Source organism: Mastomys coucha, unplaced genomic scaffold (assembly GCF_008632895.1).
Source record: "Mastomys coucha isolate ucsf_1 unplaced genomic scaffold, UCSF_Mcou_1 pScaffold8, whole genome shotgun sequence".
Lineage (NCBI taxonomy): Eukaryota > Metazoa > Chordata > Mammalia > Rodentia > Muridae > Mastomys > Mastomys coucha.
Window position 1 is genome coordinate 18,557,383 of NW_022196914.1, and position 12,035 is coordinate 18,569,417.

General features: G+C 34.9%; 1 protein-coding gene across 19 annotated transcripts in view; it reads left to right on the top strand.

Moving 5' to 3' along the window:
- Positions 1–12,035, top strand: part of Cdh18 (cadherin 18) — a 904,392-nt gene that overhangs the window by 298,315 nt on the left and 594,042 nt on the right. The gene's annotated exons all lie outside the window — the stretch shown is intronic.

The window sequence follows — 12,035 nt, forward strand, 5'->3', positions numbered from 1 at the left end:
AAAAAAAAAAAGAGTTACTAACCTCCATTCAGTTTTTGGCGGTTCATAACTGCTTCTGTTTCAGTAAGCTGCTGGATGGAGCCTCTCAGAGGACAGGCTTGCTAGGCTCCTGCAGGCAGTTACAGAGGGTTATAGGTTGCTCCACTTCAGTATTGGGAAATGAACTCATTGTGTAAATGTATCACATATTCTATATCCGTTCTTGTGTTGAGGGAATCAAAATTCTTTCCACCTTCTGGATATTATGATTAGAAGAGTATCAATGAAGAGAGTTAAACAAATGTATATGTGGAAGGCTAAAGTATCTTTGGGCCTATGCTGAAAAGTGTTTGTCCTGGCTAGTTTTAAGTCACCTTGAAACAAAGTAGAGTCATCTGAACAGAAAGAACCTCAATTGGGAAAACGCCTTAATAAGATCCAGATGTAGGTTTACTTTACTATTAAATTATAAGGGAAGTGTCAGCTTATTGCGGGTTGTGCCATTGCTAGGCTGGTGCTCATGAGTTCTAAAAGAAAGCAGGTTGAGCAAGCCACAATGCGCAAGCCAGTTAGCAGCACCCCTCCATAGGCTCTGGATCAGTTCTTGCCTCTTGGTTCCTGTCCTGTTTGACTTCCTGTCCTTTGATATTGAAATGTACTTTGGAAAGTGTAAAGCAAATAAACCCTTTCCTCCCCAAATTGCTTTGTTCATATTTATCACAGCAGTAGTAACAAGTAGTATTGTTTGATCTTGAAGAAGTAGACAGATTTCCATATTACTGAAGAAAAGCCACACTGATTCCCACGATGGCTGTATAAGCTTGCAGTCCTACATGCAATGCATGAATGTTCTCTTTCTTTCACATCCTGGCCAGGAGGAGATGGTACTTCCTTTATTGATATTAGCCCTTCTGATAGATATCAGATGAAATCTTGGCAATTTGTATTTGTGCTTCCCTGATGACTAAGGATACTGAACAGTTTTTAAAATGTTTTTGCAGTTAGCCTACCTGCTGGCCCAAGTACCCTGTGTTTTCCTGGGAAATGACAGCTGGAACTGGGGTTTGCATAAAGCGATGAGCCATGGGAGGGAAGTTAGGAGGGTTGCTTGGCTCCAGTGGAGTCTTATTGTCCTGGATGTTGATTTTATTTTTGTGCTGTTGTCTATGCATCTGGTATTGGGAAGACTGTTTTTGCAGGTACTAATATTTTGACTTCTCTTTGATAGAAGGGTGGCTTTGCCTTTGATTTCTGTTTTCCTCTGGTTCTAAGAATAATGTGGTTGTCTGGCAGGGCATTCTCCTAGGGTCCTGATAAGTATAAACACTGGAAGTTCCATATAATATACATGTAATATATAGTTCCACGTTTCTTCATATTGTGAACTGACACAAAGGGAGATGGGATGGAGAGGGGTTCCAAAGGTAACCACAAGAGGGAGAAAAGCTCAGTCATTCAGTAGATTCTGCTTAGTCCCCTGGCAACAGAGGCAGAAAATGAATAGAGACAACAGCGCAAAGTCTGCTACAAAGCTGGGGATGAGACTGGAGGGTTGGACTTGGAAGAATGGAGGGAGAGCTGCAGATCTGTAGGTAGCCAACTTTCTCCCTGGCCAAAGTATTTTATGGTTTCCCATGGATTGCCTGACAGAGTTGATTGCTAGAAGAAAGCAACTAGTGACAGGGAGAAGGCTAGGAGAGGAAGATCTGTGTGATGCATTGGGGTGGCTGAGCAGGGAAAAGGGAGGCTATAGCAGGTTTTCTGATTCGGGACTTGCAATGAGACTGGGTGATTGCATTTGGAGGAACAAAGAGAGAGATGAAGATCTGCAGTCAACTTCCTTGATTACCTTCAGGAGTGCACCTGCAATTTTTCATACATTGACTTCAGTGCTTCAATTTTATTTTGCTTAAAATGGAAATAATTTTATTAAACTTCCTGATATTTGTTGAAACTACATAGGTAAACTGATTTATTTTATTGCACCTTGCAATCTTTCTAAACAAATTATGTAGTGTATTAATTTCTATTGGTTTCTGCAGGGTTTTCCCCATAGAGAATCACTTTAACCAAAGAAGAAGAATGTCTGATTCTCCATGGCTTATATTTCATTTCATATTCCTTTGTTTTCTTCATTTACTCAGTGAGCATGATTCTCTTTTGCAAGACTGAAAATACTGCTTAATGTTGGATTTCATAATTTTGTTCTGTTATAATAAAAATAAACAATGTATTTTAGATCCCTAAGAATGTTATTAGATTTTGGTGAGATTTTCAGTCCATTACATAAAACCTTCAGCTTGTCATAAATTATCTCATAAAGATATACCATGTAGGACTGGACTTTAAAACACGTTTGGGATTATCGGGTCTATTTTACAATATTATGTTCACTTTCAGTGACTATCTCACTTAAAATGACAAGAGGAAAGTGTTAGCCTTTTCCCATTTTACTGGTGTCCTGTAAAATTAATTTAATTTCTCCCTGAATTCATAATTTACCACTGAAAACATCTGTTCTTAGATTTTCTTATAGTACAAATTCAACTGGTTTTATAGCTGCTGGGCTAAAAGTTTTTCATTTTCTTTTTAAATATGCTTTGAAGTTTTGTACATTCTGTGAGAAATGTCTGTTTTGAGTACATTGCTCATTTATATAAATGCTTTCTCTTTTGACTATTTATGTTATCTGTGAATAACTTGAACAATGTTAACTTCTTAAATACCCTGGACATTACCTAATTTATATGTTAAACTCTCCCTGATTAGTTTGACTCTTAGATATGAAATTAACCTTGACTTCAGTTTAACTTCTAAAAAATAAGATCACCTGGGTAAGAATTTTAAGTATCTAATGGTCTGTTTTATAAGAAGCTGATTGCTGTCCTTACACTGATTTCCCATTTAACTGCCTCCTGTGATTTGTTTCAGTCCCTTAAAAGTCACCTTTATCATGTAGTTTCTTTAGAGGCCAATTCCAGCACACACCCCATAGGCTTGTCTTCTGTCCTGATTTCTAACAACACAATGTACACCAAAAGTTCTATTAAGGGGCTGTTTTCTCAATATTCATTTTTATCTGTGCTTTAAAGCATTATCCTTCATTTCTAGTTTAACCATTTTTACGGCATTAGGACACTTTCTGCTCGTTTTGCTTCTCCAATTACTACAATTCTCTCTTCCTGCTATGCAATTGTTATTTTTTCCCCTACTTGGACAAGAGTTTTCATATACTTCCGCTACACATGTACTTTAAAACATATTGCTTTTATTTTTACTTTAACTCTGTAGATATTCTCTCAAATTTAGGTTACTATAAGAACTTAATCTAGGTGGGAAGCTTTAAACAGAGGAAAACAGGTTTCTTTCTCAGCATCCTCGGAGCCAAGAAGCCTAAGATAAGTTCTTCTCCAAGTACGGTTTCTGATTAAGTGGTAAATACTGGTTTATAGATGTCCATTTACTATTAGATAATTATATGGTAGAAACGAAGGAGAGAGTACTCTTAATCATGGGTCTTCTTTAAGCATCCAAGCCCAGTTTATATTAACCCATGGTGAGAGACACAGTTGAACATTTATGTGAATAAATAAGGGATGTTTTGTAATTGCATTTGGGTAAGTAGACAGGTGACATTGTTAGGAGTAAACATTAGTGGTTGGGAGTGGGATAGAAGATGTTGAAGAGAATGTGAAGAGTAGGTATCTGGATCATAATACTCACCATGAGTTTAAGACTAACCTATGTCACATGGCTTTTAAGGCCACAAAACCATCTTGGGCTATAGAATGATGTTATACTCCAAAACAAAACAAAACAAAACAACATAAAACAGAAAATAAACCAATACCAAATTGTAAGAAGAACAAGCAAAATAGGATATAGATATTGTATGCAGCATATTGTAATTTGTAAATCAAAAACTAAAGAAAAAAATCAGAAGAATATAAGATGATATTTACAAAATAGCTGGGCTCGACACACCACATTTTAGCTCTAACAAAACAACAGAACATATTTTACACTAAAGTTTTTTTTTTTTAATCTAAAAATATCTGTCTTCTCATCCTTGTAAGATTCATTGATGTGACATGTCTTTGCTTCAATATAACTCATAGACATAGGGCAGAAGCAAACTATATCACACTTGACAAAGTGACAGCTACAAAGGAGAAATGACACCTACAGGGGAGAAGAGACCAGGAACAGGACGGAAGATTCTTGGAATGAAGACAGCTCCCAAGAAAATGTGATACACTTTCTAAACAGAACCAAAAAATAGCTTGGACAGAACTTTGTCAAAACCTAATAACTATAATTTAATGCTAATTACAGGCTGAAGTTTTTCTTTTTTCTTTTTCCAACATAGCATAGCTGTGTGTATCATAGTTGTGGTTATTTCAAATAAATATCTTATTTTGTACTCTGTTCCAGAGTGCTTTGCCTGAGGATTTAAGTTTACAAAGTAATGAAACATATGGATCATTTATGACAGTAAAGTAATTATAAAAATAAATTCTGAAATGCCTTCTTTTTCTAGCAAGTCTCCAAGCAAAAACCACTTCTTTGTGTGTATATGTGTGTGTGTATGGGAATGGGGAGTAAAGAGTGTTAAATATATACAAGAAGAAGACAAATATTTTAATAATTTATAATTCACTAAATATATTAAAACAGTGAAACCTTGGTGTTCATGTTTGGAAAAACAGAGTCTTGTATATTTGATTCTTATACTAAAATAACATATGGTTGATATTACTCATTAAGAAGTAGCAACCATTGTTTTTAAGGCTATTAGCAAATTTTATGTATCAGTATAATTTTAGTTTTTATCACACTGTTAAGCTACATTATAATTAATAAATTGGAATTCATTACTATTTCAATCTGTTGATAATAAAAATTGAGAATAATTTCACCATGATAGGCAATCATTGACCTAGAAAAAAAAAAGCAAATATTTCCCGCTAGCATGACTTTGTAATCTGTGCAGATGATGCATACAATCTATTGAAGAATGTGAGAAATGGAGAGATTTTTGCAAACATCGTTCAAAGTGCTTGTGTAAGTGCTTTATGAATTTTGTAGAATCTTGACCAATTACCACTAGGGGGAAGTAAACCCATTAAAGTTTGAAGTTGGTATTTTATAAAAGTTTACACAGTTGTAAAATTCATTATTTATTATGTCAGGCTGATAGAAGGCCCTTCCCCTACAGCCTCATCTTCCTAGACCTCAGTGAGTGTTTTTAAAATAAAGTATAAATCATTAAGAAAAGTTCTCAGCAAATCTTTCTGCTGTGCTTGTACTGTCTAGTTATTTCTATTTTCTCTGTTTTTTAAAGAGAACTATGATGAATATTTAATAGTTGTACTATATTTCAGTTGAAGATCATATAACAAGCAGTAACAGAACTGACTTGAAATATTTGGAAAAATTGAAGTCACCTAAATAAACAAATAAGGACTGGCAAAGTCCAGATAAATATAATTTCTCTGCAAATTAATAATATCAATTACTACCAAAAGTATCAATGAGGAACATCATGTGTATGTAAACATGACATTATATATACATATACATATATATATGCATTACATATATATGTATATATGCATTACTTGTTCTCTTGTTGCTATGACTTTATAAGAACCAATATCAGGAGGCAAGATAATATTTCCCTTTTCAGTTTTGGGGAAACATTTCATAATCCTTCAGAAGACCTGGCAGCAAAAACATGAGGCATCTAGTCACATGTAGATGCAGTCAAAAGACAGATAACAGACAGGAAGTATAGCACAGCTATAAAATGTTTAGGTCTGGCCCTAGAAAGAGACTGTATGAAGAAAGCCCCATCTCCTAAAAGTTCTATGACCTTCCAAATGGTGCCACAAGCCTGAGACCAAGTGGTCAAACACATGAGTACATAATGGTCATTTCAGACTCAAACTGTGACAGCAAACATGGAAGATAATTAACAAGGTTATATCATAACTCAGTTTTTGAGAATTAAGCAGACATATTTAGATTAAAAATCCCAGCATCCCAGTTACTGAAGTTAAGATACTGAATCAAATTCTGGTTAATGTTAATGCAAAGGGCAAATATGATTTGAGAACATAGTTTAAACTGTTATCCATAATGTCTATAGGCCCTTATGGCCCGATTCTTTGTCTCTAGGCTATGAAAGTTCTCAAAAGACAATGAGTACTCTACACAAACACTCTGGATCTGGCTCAATGGATAGCTTGGTGTTCCATTTAGGTGTTTCCTATTCACACACTTCATTAGGTGAGATGTATGAGGAAGGTGGATTCCTATGAGAAGTGAAGTTATACGGCTCATACAGCAATTTACTATTTAGTAAACATCCAAAAACTCATCCATTTTATCTTTCATAGTTACGAAATGTAATAATATGACTGATTTTCTAAAAAATAATAAGACTGGGAGATAGGATTGAATAGGCAGAAGGAGTCAAGGATACCACAAGAATACCAACGGAGTCAAATAAGAGACTGGACTGCCAACTACAAAGAGCATGCAGGGACAGGGCCTAGGGCCACTACAAACACCAGGTCTGCAGTTTGTTCTTCATGTCAGTCCCCTAAAAACTGGACAGGAGGTTGTCACTGACTCTGGCCCCTTCTACTGGATCCCCTGCCCCTAGCTAGACTACCTGGTGGAGCCACAGTGGGAGAGGATGAGCTTGGTTCTGTTGTGACTTGTCCCAGTGCAGGGTGATCCCTATCCATGAGGCCTTTCCCTTCTCTAAGGAGAAGGGGATGGGGTAATAGGAGTAGGGCTTGTGACAGTGGGACTAGGAAGAGAGAAGGAAGGCTACAATTGGGATGTATTGTGAATGTATAAATACATTTTGAAAAATAAAAAAGAAAGCTACCAAATAAAATCAGTAAAATGTCAAAAAAATAGTAAGAAATAAATGCTTAGAAACTTAAGAAGACACTATCCTAATCCAGATAATTACAGTACATAATAAAACACAGTGTGTTGGATTCTACAGAGCACAAACAGCAGAAGTAATGTGGTGATCACATTATTAATTTAAACTCTCATAAGAAACGATCTGAGACAAAATGTGAAGAATGAACAAAGCCTGGGAGAATCTGGGCTCCCAGCCCAGAAGTGAAACCACATGAAAATATATAAATAAGGAGAAAAAGAATTTATTCCATAGAAAAGGACAGTTGGAGTCTCAGAAAAAAAAATGAAGGAAATGATAAGTATACTGAATTCACAATGAAAATAATGCCAAATTTAAACATGTTAACAAATCTAATAGGACACGTTACTATATTATCAATAGGAAACACACATGGAAACTGAGAAAGGGAAATAACTCATAAGAAGTTAAAACTCTAAGATTGTTGTTCAGTGGAAAAAGTGAAAGATATTGACAGGATACCAAAATATCTTAGGACTATACCAGGTACTGCAAAATTCCTGGCATTGTTGTCTAGCTGAAAATTTATTCATCTGGAGGAGCCCTGGAAATAGACCACCTATGTTTGTTTATCATGACCATTTCACTATAGGGTTTGTGAGTCTTGGAATAACTAAAGATTTTAATTAAAACAATATTAAACTGCTTAAATTATTTTTATCTGAAGTTTGCAGGTCAATCATAATTTATATTTCTGAGCCTATTAAGTACAAGAATCAAATTTCTAAACTAACATCCTAATAAATAGTCTAGGGCTAGGTGTTCCTGGAAGAAATTATGATTCAGGATCTAGACAGTTGTTTAATATGATCAAGATTTATATCCTGTCAACATCACATTGACCTTCCACTATATCACAAAATTGAAGTAACAAAGACATGTTCTATGCAGAATTTGATCAGTGTCAATCAGAAAATTTAGCAAACATTGCATATAAACCCCAACATAAACTTCCTTATCTATACATTTTAGAAAAAAAGATTTTCCACTGATGTCAAAGTGTACTATTCCCTTCCTTGCCTTACAAAGAAATGTGACTGGTACACACTGATTAAAACACAATTGTTTAATGAGCTTTTAAGAACCAATACTACATGGCACCAGAAAAGGAAAAATCCTACCTCATTGACTGTGGAATAAACACAAAAGCCAGTGGAGTGAAGCCTTCTATTATTCCCATTAAAGAAGAGAACTATTGAAAGCAAACAAATTTGCTATTTCTGATTCTATTACATGGAAATCATCTATGTACACTTAATCACTATAGGCATAAAAGAGTTTAGAGAATTTACAAAAGATGGTAAAAGGGAGAAAATTACATACTTTTCAACTGTAGAGATGGAAATGAAAATTATTTTGCATAAAGTGGTTAATTTTAGGATATATAGTCAGGATAAAGCAAAGATCAGAATAGACATTATTAAAATAAAGTTAGGATCAATCATGAGTCTTGATGTGTCTTTTGGTGTTTCTATGAAGTATATAAACACAACTATAGACTAGTCACATCTCAACCCATGTGAGAGGAAGATAGCTCTGGAAAGTGCCAAAATAGACTGTGTAAAGGGTTGATCATAACTCTGTCTGAGAAAATAGCAGATTATAGCACAATTTGTGATTGATTTAGTATCTCACCAACATTGAGATTTGACATGGAAAAGAAGGGAGAAAGTTGGCACAGTAGAGTCTGGCATCTTGGAAAAAGCAGTTGATTCAAGATACAAGAATCTGAAATGGGGACATTATCCTGAGAAGAACATGGAAAGTTATAATCGTTTCTATCCAGCCAGAAAGGTTATTATAATAATCTTAAACTCTAACTCTTAGAGGAGCTTATGGAAGTAGAGGTGTGAGAAAGTGTTGGAATCAGTGAATTAATTACAATCTAGAAATGAAAAAATATTGGTTAAATAAAACTATAGTCAAGAATAGTGTACCAAAATTGGAGAGACATAGAACAATCAAGATACAGCATGTACGACTGACTAAGCAGTAAATTTCCATTTCTGCTTAGTAATTAAAAGATGTTCCCATTTAATTGCAAAGCCAGAAACATCTAATTATATCTATAAATATCCAGCAAAGACTTAGCATTATATATATATAAAACAAAATTCTTTGTTGATAAATATTTTGTGGATGTTTAAAAGGGAACAGGTGTAATAATTTGTATATGATTATTACTTTTGTTTGTTTGGAGGCATCTGACAGAAAAGAAATAATTTTTCATACTAAGACATTTTGAATATTTAATTTATAATATTTACTATTATACAAGTATTAGCTTATTAAGACCAGAAGATTCTTGGAAAACAGTATCCTATTTAAAGGAGAAAATATGTCCTTCCAAAGAAGTGTCATGGTGAAATATGTGTTCCTTTTCTACATATAGGCTGTCCACACACTATTATGACCCTACTTTAGGGACTCAGTCGCATATTTTCATAAGGCAAACATGTATAGTATTTAACTCAATAAATTATGGGCTATATATGCTTTCTATTCCCCATATTAATGAGTAAAATGTACTTACAAATTGTAAGAAGAGTTTGAACATTTAAAGTATAGGCAAGCAGGCAGGAACGTAAGAATCAGTTTTTGATAAACCCACTCAATAAATCCCAATACATTCTTACTATGTCATAAAGAAAATTTTTTACTATTCATTTTTCTCTTATACAATAAAAATAAGTAAATGAAAGAATGAAATTGACCAAATATACTAGCAGATCAACAAATATTGAAAAAAAAGCATCACTTGACAATCATTCACTGTTTTGGTAACATTAGAATATTTTTTGACAAATGCATATTTTTAAATATAGGAAAAACAGTTCAACTATCTGAGGATAATTCATGTTTTTTTCTGTTTGAGAAATTTTAACCAGTTATATAAAATAATTTTTTAGTTTATTGAGTGTTTTCATTTAAGGATTACAACTCTATTTACTCTTTTAATAAGCGATTTAAATTACTTATATTGAAGTTAAGTTTTATTTTGTGGTGAGGGTTGTTAGTATTTTTCTTCTTTTATTTTTTAATAGATTTTTTAAATTTACATTTTGAGTGTTACCTCCTTTCCTGATTTCCCCTCTGAAAAAAATCCCCTCTTAACTCCCCCCTGCCCCTGTTCACCAACCCATCTTCTCCTGCTTCCTGGGTTTTATTTTGTTTTATCATTAAAATGACAATTCCCTAAAAGGGTGATTTTTTTTCAATATTAAAGTGGCTTCACCAGCTTTTTCAGGAGTTAAATATTCCAATAGATGTATACATGTGATATGAGTATTAGCACCATAGATATAATTAATATGCTCAGCTCAAACAATAAATTAATAAAGTTAACATAATCTTTTACTTTTAATTATAATAATTTTACTAGATCACTTTTGAGTTGATACTTTTTCAAATAGAGTTTGGTTCTTATTCATGAAAGAACACACATGGTATGCATTCTCTGATAAGTGGATATTAGCCTAGAAGATTGGAATACACAAAGTACAAACCACAAACCATAAGAAACTCAAGAAGAAGGAAGACCAAAATGCAGATACTTAGTTCCTTCTTCTTAAAAGGGGGAACAAAATACCCATGGAAGGAGTTGTAGAGGTTAACTATGGAGCAGAGACTAAAGGAGGGACAATTTAGAGACTGCTCCACCTGGGAATCCTTCCCATATTCAATCATCAAATCCAGACACTATTGTGGATGCCAGCAAGAGCTGGATGACAGGAGGTTGAGATAGCTGTCTCCTGAGAGGCTCTGACAGTACCCAACTAATACAGAAGTAGAGGCTCACAGCCATCCGTTGTACTGAGTACAGGGTCTCCAATGAAGCTGGAGAAAGGACCCAAGGAGCTGAAGGGTTTGCAGCCCCTTAGTACACGAACAGCAATATGAACTAACTAGTACCCTCAGAGATCCCAGGGACTAAACCACCAACCAAAGAGTACAAATGCAGGGACTCATGGCTCCAGCAGCATGTGCATGGCATAGGATGCCCAAGCTGGTCATTAATGGGAGGAGAGGACCTTGGCCTGGTGAAAATTCTATGTCCCAGTGTAGGGGAATGCTAGGGCCCATAAGCAGGAGAGGGGAGGGTGGAATGGTGAGCAGAGTTATGGGGGAGGGAACAGGGGATTATTTTAGTTTTTTATTTTATTTTATTTTTTCTTATTTTCTTTTTCTTTTCTTTTGGGGGGGAAGGGAACCTGGGAAAGGAGATATTGTAAATAAGAAAACATCTAATAAAAAAAAAAAAGAAAAGAATACCTGATTCCAACTTTTCATTTATAAACTTTTGCTTAGATACTTGTGAATGTCGAGGCTAGATGTCAGCATCTCTTGCTATCCTAAGTTACTCCTACCTTGTTTTGGAGAGAGGCTCTTGTTCTGGTTTATTTGAGGCTTCCTCTTGCACTTGGCTGGCTTCCAATGAGCATCCAAAATCCACTTGTCTGTATACTAGCATTGCATACAAAAGCATGAGTGTTTATTTGATGTGGGTAATAAAAATATGAACATAGGTCCTCATATGTACACAGCAAGTACCGTGGTTCCTGAGCCATGCCATCTAAAGCATAAGTTTAAAACATACACTTGACTTAGCAAGGATCACTTCGCCTTTATGGGTGCATATACGCATATCTTGTCTTTTCACATGCTTCTACTTCTGCCTTTGAATTTAGAGCTCAGTTGATATTGATCCTCAGTATGTTGTAAATATAAGAATAGTGTACCCCAGCAGGGCATTGGTGGCACATGCCTTTGTTCCCAGCATTTGGGAGGCAGAGGCAGGTGGATTTCTGAGTTTGAGGCCAGCCTGGTCTACAGAGTGAGTTCCAGGACAGCCAGTGCTACACAGAGAAACCCTGAATGGAAAAACACACAAACAAACATACAAAAAATAGATAAAAATTAAAAAAAATAAAAGAATAATGTATCCTGAGGGACTAAATTTCTTTATTCCCACCCATCATTTCCTTTAAACAGTTTCCTCCCACCAATGAATAGCCCTTCTACTGGGCTGTGAGCAGTTTCATTCACTTATAGTTAGGTTACATTATTTTGGAATATGTACTTACGAAAGACT